The sequence below is a fragment of the Entelurus aequoreus genome, linkage group LG21, assembly GCF_033978785.1.
Source record: "Entelurus aequoreus isolate RoL-2023_Sb linkage group LG21, RoL_Eaeq_v1.1, whole genome shotgun sequence".
Classification (NCBI taxonomy): Eukaryota; Metazoa; Chordata; class Actinopteri; order Syngnathiformes; family Syngnathidae; genus Entelurus; species Entelurus aequoreus.
Window position 1 is genome coordinate 45,783,460 of NC_084751.1, and position 9,337 is coordinate 45,792,796.

Consider the following 9,337-nt stretch of genomic DNA (forward strand, 5'->3'; position numbering starts at 1 on the left):
CCAGAGAAGGCGTCTCCAATGCTCTAGAGTCCAGTGGTGATGTCCTTTACACCACTGCATCCCACGCTTTGCATTGCACTTGGTGACGTATGGCTTAGATGCAGCTGCACGGCCATGGAAACCCATTCCACGAAGCTCTCTGCGTGCTGTACGTGGGCTAATTGGAAGGCCACATGAAGTTCGGAGCTTTGTAGCAAGTGACCGTGCAGAAAGTCTCTGCACTATGCTGACCTCTCTGTCAGTTTACGTGGCCTACCACTTGGTGGCTGAGTTGCTGTTGTTCCCAAAATCTTCACTTATCCTATAATAAAGTTGACTTTGGAATATTTAGGAGCGAGGAAATTTCACGACTGGATTTGTTGCACAGGTGGCATCCTATGACAGCTCCACGCTGGAAATCACTGAAAGCGGCCCATTCTTTCACAAATGTTTGTAGAAACAGTCTCCATGCCTAAGTGCTTGATTTGATACACCAAGTGATTAGGACTAGGGATGATGTTTGATAAGAAATGATCGAGTTCGAGCCCATTATCGAATTCTCTCATCGAACCGATTCCTTATCGATTCTCTTATCGAATCCAGATAGGTTGTTGTACATGGAAAAAAAACACAATATTTGGTTTAACAAAAGCTCACTTTTATTTTATAAGAAAAATAAATAAATAAATACATATTGACTGTTACCCCCCCCCTAAAAAAATAAAATAAATAAATATTGACTGTTGTTACCCAAAGTATATTAAGTGGGATTTTTCAGAAAAACAAATATGTACAGTAGCACAAAAACAACCTGTCTCTGTGATCACTATAGGTGAATAGCCATGCCTTGAGGCGTTTTTTACGGTTAATTATTTTTGCTGCTTGTGTGACATCACAGGAAATGACGTAGCTCAGTCATCATTTCCTGTGATGTCCCACAGGGCATTTCTTGTGGGACGGGATTCGTTCCCAGGGATTCAAATAAAGAACCAACTCTTTTTCTTTACTACAGTGGCCTCGATAACGGGAACCGGTTCTCAAAAAGGGATTCGAGTCTATGGAATCGGTTATTTTGTTATCGAACGGTTCTTTTCTTATCGAACAACCGGGAGAACCGGTTTCGAACATCATCCCTAATTAGGACACCTGATTCTCATCATTTGGATGGGTGGCCAAGTACTTTTGGCAATATAGTGTCTGTCTTCATAGCACTTCTCTGCCACTTACTGATTGATATAGAAATGTTTAAATGTGGCTTCTTGTCTCTCATTCCAGGTTGATGTCAGACATCATCTCCTCCTCAGCCCGTTCTAGGGCTGCTCCATTAAGACAGCATGCTGACTTCCCGTATTCAAGTGCAGAGTCCGGTTAGGATCCACGGAGGCACTAAAGGGCGTCAAGGGTCTGAACAATGTCAGGTAAGACCGTCAGCGGTCACTTCCCAGCATGCCGAGGGCCTCCAGGAGGATATTTTGTGCTCATTCGTTAGAAGACGAACTGCGACAGGAAGTCAACTCCAAAATGCACGTTTGTTTTGGCGAGGAGTTGTGTGCTCAAACTAAGGCGAAGAGGCCTGAAGAAAGGCAGCTGAGGACTTCAATCCGACAGATTTTTTTTTTTTTTTTCACTTCCTCTTGTTTGTGGATGATGTTCCTTTTTGGTAATACCTCTTCCTGACCATTCATCCACTGAAGACACACACAGAATGAAGCCTGCTCGCGCCACACCAGCGTTAGAAGAACACATACCAAGCAAAAAGTGCTCCAATAATTCATGTCAAGTGTCCTATCAGACAATCATTCTGAAATATTATGTGTAAAATGTATTCCAGTTGTACTTCAGGACCTCAATGCGCTTGTCATCTTTCAAAAAGGAGTACTTTGAATGGCATTATATATTTGTTTGATGCACCTTTGGCTCGTCAGAGGCTCCGCCCATTTCGGTGCTTCTTGTTTAGTTCTCATGAGAATTTAGCAAGATTTTTTTAGGAACAAATGAGGAATTTCGTCCAAATAATGTGCTGTAAAACACAAAAAAAAAAAGAGGAAAATACAATACAGTTGTCAGGATCAAACACCAAACTATCTATTAAACAAGACAGGAAGCAAAGGAATCAAACAGAGACAGGATTCAATTTAGCTCATGAGGAGAAACGTCTGGTGCTGCACACTCAGCTACAGCCTCCCGCCACGCTCTGAAGGTAGTCCCAACGCGCTGCTCCTTTATTTGGGCATTTTCCGATTACATTACGCAGCTGCTTCTAAGGGGAGGGGGTCATAAACAGTTAAAAGAAAAGGTACCGTATTTATCGGAGTATAAGTTGCACCGGCCGAAAATGCATAATAAAGAAGTAAAAAACATATATAAGTCGCACCGGAGTATAAGTCGCATTTTTGGGGGAAATTTATTTGATAAAAGCCAACACCAAGGATAGACATTTGAAAGGCAATTTCAAATAAATAAAGAATAGTGAACAACAAGCTGAATAAGTGTACGTTATATGAGGCATAAATAACCAACTGAGTCGCTCCTGAGTATAAGTCGCATCCCCGGCCAAACTATGAAAAAAACTGCGACTTATAGTCCGAAAAATACAGTATTTTGAATGGCATTATATATTTGTTTGATGCACCTTTGGCTCTTCAGAGGCTCCGCCCACTTTGGTGCTTCTTGTTTAGTTCTCATGAGAGTTTAGCAAGATTTTGTAGGAACAAATGAGGAATTTTTTCCAAATAATGTGCTGTAAAACACTAAAAAAAAAAGAAGAGGAAAATACAATACAGTTGTCAGGATCAAACACCGAACTATCTATTAGACAAGACAAGAAGCAAAGGAATCAGAGACAGGATTCAATTTAGCTCATGAGGAGAAACGTCTGGTGCTGCACACTCAGCTACAGCCTCCCACCACGCTCTGAAGGCAGTCCCAACGCGCTCCGCCTTTATTTGGGCATTTTCCGATTACATTACGCAGCTACTTCTAAGGGGAGGGGGTCATAAACAGTTCAAAGAAAAGGTACCGTATTTATCGGAGTATAAGTCGCACCGGCCGAAAATGCATAATTAAGAAGGAAAAAACATCTATAAGTCGTACTGGAGTATAAGTTGCATTTTTTGGGGAAATTTATTTGATAAAAGCCAACACCAAGAATAGACATTTGAAAGGCAATTTAAAATAAATAAAGAATAGTGAACAACAAGCAACTGAGTCGCTCCTGAGTATAAGTCGCACCCCCGGCCAAACTATGAAAAAACTGCGACTTTTAGTCCTAAAAATACGGTATTTTGATTTAAATGGCATTATATATTTGTTTGATGCACCTTTGGCTCGTCAGAGGCTCCGCCCACTTCGGTGCTTCTTGTTTAGTTCTCATGAGAATTTAGCAAGATTTTGTAGAAACAAATGAGGAATTTTGTCCAAATAATGTGCTGTAAAACACTAAAAAAAAAGAGGAAAATACAATACAGTTGTCAGGATCAAACACCAAACTATCTTTTAAACAAGACAAGAAGCAAAGGAATCAAACAGAGACAGGATTCAATTTAGCTCATGAGGAGAAACGTCTGGGGCTGCACACTCAGCTACAGCCTCCCACCACGCTCTGAAGGCAGTCCCAACGCGCTGCTCCTTTATTTGGGCATTTTCCGATTGCATTACGCAGCTGCTTCTAAGGGGAGGGGGTCATTAACAGTTCAAAGAAAAGGTACCGTATTTTTCGGAGTATAAGTCGCACCGGCTGAAAATGCATAATAAAGAAGGAAAAAACATATATAAGTCGCACTGGAGTATAAGTTGCATTTTTTGGGGAAATTTATTTGATAAAAGCCAACACCAAGAATAGAAATTTGAAAGGCAATTTAAAATAAATAAAGAATAGTGAACAACAGGCGTACGTTATATGAGGCATAAATAACCATCTGAGTCGCTCCTGAGTATAAGTCGCATCCCCGGCCAAACTATGAAAAAAACTGCGACTTATAGTCCGAAAAATACGGTATTTTGAATGGCATTATATATTTGTTTGATGCACCTTTGGCTCTTCAGAGGCTCCGCCCACTTCGGTGCTTCTTGTTTAGTTCTCATGAGAATTTAGCAAGATTTTGTAGGAAGAAATGAGGAATTTTGTCCAAATAATGTGCTGTAAAACACAAAAAAAAAAAGAAGAGGAAAACACAATACAGTTGTCAGGATCAAACACCGAACTATCTATTAAACAAGACAAGAAGCAAAGGAATCAATCAGAGACAGGATTCAATTTAGCTCATGAGGAGAAACGTCTGGGGCTGCACACTCAGCTACAGCCTCCCACCACGCTCTGAAGGCAGTCCCAACGCGCTCCTCCTTTATTTGGGCATTTTCCGATTACATTACGCAGCTGCTTCTAAGGGGAGGGGGTCATAAACAGTTCAAAGAAAAGGTGCCTGGAGCGGTGTCGGGTTTCCCCCCCCTCTCTGCTTTGGAGACCTCGGGTTACAGTTGCATGTTACTTGCAGATACAAAGTCTCCGAGGCAGAAGCGTATTAGAAAGTATCCAGTAACAAATGTGTCCGCATCATTCGACTTACTGCGTCACGTGCTTAAATTAATGAGTTGTTTTGACTACGAGGTGACGCTAACACTACACTACACCGTCAACAGGTTTGTGTTTCTGAGTAACTTCCATTGGTCAAACCTTCTCTAACATTGCACACTACAAAATAAAAGTATGTATGATTTGTGCTGATCGCATCGGGTTAATATCGGCCAACACTTAAGGATCCAACATCTGTATCGGAAGTGAACAAGTCGTGTCGAGACCAGAGCTGGGTGTGTGTAAAAATGTAATATACACATTTAGCTGTAAAAATGTGGGTACCTTTTTTTCAGGAACACCGATACCAAAAGTCACAATGTCCGATAGAGTTCTAAAAAAAAGTTATGACAGACCCATCCATCCATCCATTTTCTACCGCTTGTCCCTTTTGGGGTGGCGGGGGGTGCTGGAGCCTATCTCAGCTGCATCCGGGCGGAGGGCGGGGTACACCCTGGACAAGTCGCCACCTCATCACAGGGCCAACACAGATATATTATTTGTATATATCGGGGGTGTAAAAGTTCACCAAATCCACGGTGCGGATGTTTTTACGGTTTTGTGAGATAGTTTCAGCATTGTCCACACGTTTAAGTCAGGACTTTGGGAAGGCCATTCTAAAACCTTCATTCTAGCCTGATTTAGCCATTCCTTTACCACCTTTGAGGTGTGTTTGGGGGTCATTGTCCTGTTGGAACACCCAACTGCGCCCAAGACCCAACCTCGGGCTTGTCCTGAAGAATTTTGGAGGTAATCCTCCTTTTTCATTGTCCCATTCACTCTCTGTAAAGCAGCAGTTCCATTGGCAACAAAACAGGCCCAGAGCATAATACTACCACCACCATGCTTGACGGTAGGCCTGGTGTTTCTGGGATTAAAGGCCTCACCTTTTCTTCTCCAAACATATTGCTGGCTATTGTGGTCAAACATCTACATTTTTGTTTCAGAACTTTCCTCCAGGAGGTCTTATCTTTGTCCATGTGATGTCAGATGAAACAAAATTGAGCTGTGGATGTAAACTTTTGACCAAGACTAAATATATATATATATAGAACATTAACAATATATTTTTTCGACATAAGCTGCAAAAAAAATATACAAATTTTACTTTAAAAACTGGCAGCTCAGACACCAGAATTTTACAGTAAAAGCAGTGGTTTTTTTTACAGCATATAAAACATGGAATGGAGAAACCATACCACTGTTTTTAGCGGTAAAATTCAAACAATTTTTTTTTTAAACTGTAAAGTCTTGTTGTTTTAATGTTTTTTTGTTTGTTCGTTTTTTAATGTTTTAGTGTCTTACTGTATATGGGGGAAAAAAAAACAGTACCAAAGTTGATTTTACAGTAAAAAAAACTCAGTCAGCCGAATTTAACCGTAAAATCTATTGTCAATTTTACAGTCTACAATTTGATTGTTCATTTGTTTTAAAATCATAAGGCAAGCACACATTTAAGTACATTATTTACCTTCATTTTAAGAACAAATATTTTTGAAATACATGATAATATAATATTTTGATATTATTGAATTTTAAAAGATATTGACCAAGACTATATATATATATATATATATATATATATATATATATATATATATATATATATATATATATATATATATATATATATATATATATATATAGAACATTAACAATATATTTTTTCGACATAAGCTGCAAAAAAAATATACAAATTTTACTTTAAAAACTGGCAGCTCAGACACCAGAATTTTACAGTAAAAGCAGTGTTTTTTTTTACAGCATATAAAACATGGAATGGAGAAACCATACCACTGTTTTTAGCGGTAAAATTCAAACAACAGAGCTGCTAGTTTGTTTTTTTAACTGTAAAATCTTGTTGTTTTAATGTTTTTTTGTTTGTTCGTTTTTTAATGTTTTAGTGTCTTACTGTATATGGGAAGAAAAAAAAACAGTACCGAAGTTGATTTTACAGTAAAAAAACTCAGTCGGCCGAATTTTACCGTAAAATCTATTGTCAATTTTACAGTCTACAATTTGATTAATTTGTTTTAAAATCATAAGGCAAGCACACATTTAAGTACATTATTTACCTTCATTTTAAGAACAAATATTTTTGAAATACATGATAACATAATATTTTGATAATATTGAATTTTAAAAGATATTGACCAAGACTATATATATATATATATATATATATATATATATATATATATATATATATATATATATATATATATATATATATATATATATAGAACATTACCAATATATTTTTTCGACATAAGCTGCAAAAAAAATATACAAATTTTACTTTAAAAACTGGCAGCTCAGACACCAGAATTTTACAGTAAAAGCAGTGTTTTTTTTTACAGCATATAAAACATGGAATGGAGAAACCATACCACTGTTTTTAGTGGTAAAATTCAAACAACAGAGCTGCTAGTTTTTTTTTTTAACTGTAAAATCTTGTTGTTTTAATGTTTTTTTGTTTGTTCGTTTTTTAATGTTTTAGTGTCTTACTGTATATGGAGAAAAAAAAAACAGTACCAAAGTTGATTTTACAGTAAAAAAACTCAGTCGGCCGAATTTAACCGTAAAATCTATTGTCAATTTTACAGTCTACAATTTGATTGTTCATTTGTTTTAAAATCATAAGGCAAGCACACATTTAAGTACATTATTTACCTTCATTTTTAAGAACAAATATTTTTGAAATACATGATAATATAATATTTTGATAATATTGAATTTTAAAAGATATACAATTGCAGGTCATACATGATTTTTAATGTCAAAAAGGGAAATAAATGTATTTGGTCAGAAAAGATTAAGCATTTTATTAACGCATATTATTGTCCTGTTGGAACGCCCAACCGCGCCCAAGACCCATGTTTCCATTTTACCTTGTCCTGAAGAATTTGGAGGTAATCCTCCTTTTTCATTGCCCCATTTACTCTCTGTAAAGCAGCAGTTCCATTGGCAGCAAAACAGGCCCAGAGCATAATACTACCACCACCATGCTTGGCGGTAGGCATGGTGTTCCTGGGATTAAAGGCCTCACCTTTTCTCCTCCAAACATATTGCTGGGTATTGTGGCCAAACAGCTCCATTTTTGTTCCATCTGACATTTTCAGTAGACCCATAATAAATTCATAAAATAACCCAACTTTGTTAATGTTTTTTGTGCTCTAATCACTAACTAATGATTGTAAACTCCAGACATCCATGACATCATGTCCTTTACACGTGTATGTCCACTTTTGACCACCACTGTATTCGCAGGTCATATGTAGTGATTTTTTTTTTTTAACCCAGCAGATGGCAGCTGACTTGATTATGAAACACTAACCCAGTGTCAACACAGCTAGTGAGTGTGCCTCGCACTCGCCCAGGTCGTCGTTGACCCGTGACTAAGTCATCTGTCGTCTTAGCTTTTCCTCCGCACTTCACAACATTTCTAGAAACGGCCTTTAAAGCGCTCCTCCTCGCCAGGAGGGCTTTTAAGGACAAGTCTGGCGGGCGATGGTCCAGGCGGGCGTTCTGAGGGGGGAGGAAACGTCCTCGTTCATGTGGTCAGGAGTCAGGACGGGCGCTCTCTACTTAGAAAGTGGACAGAAAAGAAGTTCTCAGCCACTGAGCCCGGAGTTCCAACCTTTTTTTTGAAATGGGTAAATAGTTGAAAATCCCTGGTAAATGAGAAACACGGCGGCAAGCGAGGTGAGAACTGTTCCACGGCAGCTGGGTCAGGTCCAGTTCTTTTGTGTGTGAGCAGCCTTCTTTGTGGCCGCGTGGCCTGACAAGATAGTCGGTTGCCGCAGTTACCCGACAAGTCAATCTGTAACTCACTCGGAACTGCCTTTGTTAAAAGAACCACGTCCCGGACGGTTCGCGCTCACCAAAAAGCCCCCAAATACCTCAAATTGAATGCATTCGGGTTTCTTTCATACTTCATCTTCTGTGCGTGTCCTCCGTGGAGGACGTTTTTCTCCAAAGCTGTGCATAGAAGTCGCGCTGGTGTGTGAAGACTTGTGTTGTATATCACAGCTACTTTATGGAAATACACACACGTGTATGTTGTTTTGTACATCACCTTGTTGGGATAGTAGAGGAAGTCCATAGTTTATTGTCATTGGGATGGAATTCATGGAAAATGCATCAGATATTGAACGTTTATGAGGAAATATTGTATCATAAATTGTGTGGGTTATAATCTCCATGTATGTTCCCAACATTGTGTATTTTTTGTTGCCTTCCCCAGTTATATGAAGCTCTTTTTTTTTGTTGAAATACTCCAATCAGCTCACAATATTCTTCTGTTGCAAGGTCCAATGCAAAAAAGGCACTTTGCAAACCACACGTTGGTCTTTTATATTTACACTTTAAACACATTTGACTCCATTTTTTATTGGCTTTTGGAATATTTAATGTTGGACCGACCGGTTGAAATGAATATGGTGCATTCTAATAACATTCACAATAATAAAGTAAGGACGATGATCTTTTTTTGGAATAAAATGACAATTTTCTCTGGGCAAAGTGCAGTATTAGAAGATGTCCATCATTTCCTGTGAGCCTTTTTCCTGTGCAGTATGTGATGCCAGAAGGGGCCTGCTGTTGTTTTTAAAGCACAGGCATCCATCCTCAGATGTACATAATCTGTTTTTTTTAAGCTTCATGTGTTTGTCAGATATCGCATAAACTGCTCTTCCCTTCTTGTCTTTGTAATGTTTCTGTAAAATAATAAATACTATTTTATTATCACACCAGCACACGCTTTCTGGGTGCTTCTTTTTTCATTTC

General features: G+C 38.4%; 1 protein-coding gene across 1 annotated transcript in view; it reads left to right on the forward strand.

Moving 5' to 3' along the window:
* The window catches only part of il11ra (interleukin 11 receptor subunit alpha), a 119,136-nt gene extending 113,037 nt beyond the window's left edge, over positions 1-6,099 (forward strand). The window contains exon 12 of the mRNA XM_062031722.1: positions 1,255-6,099. The gene's annotated coding sequence lies outside the window, so the exon portion shown is untranslated. The remainder of the gene's footprint in view (positions 1-1,254) is intronic.
* Positions 6,100-9,337: the final 3,238 nt, after the last annotated feature.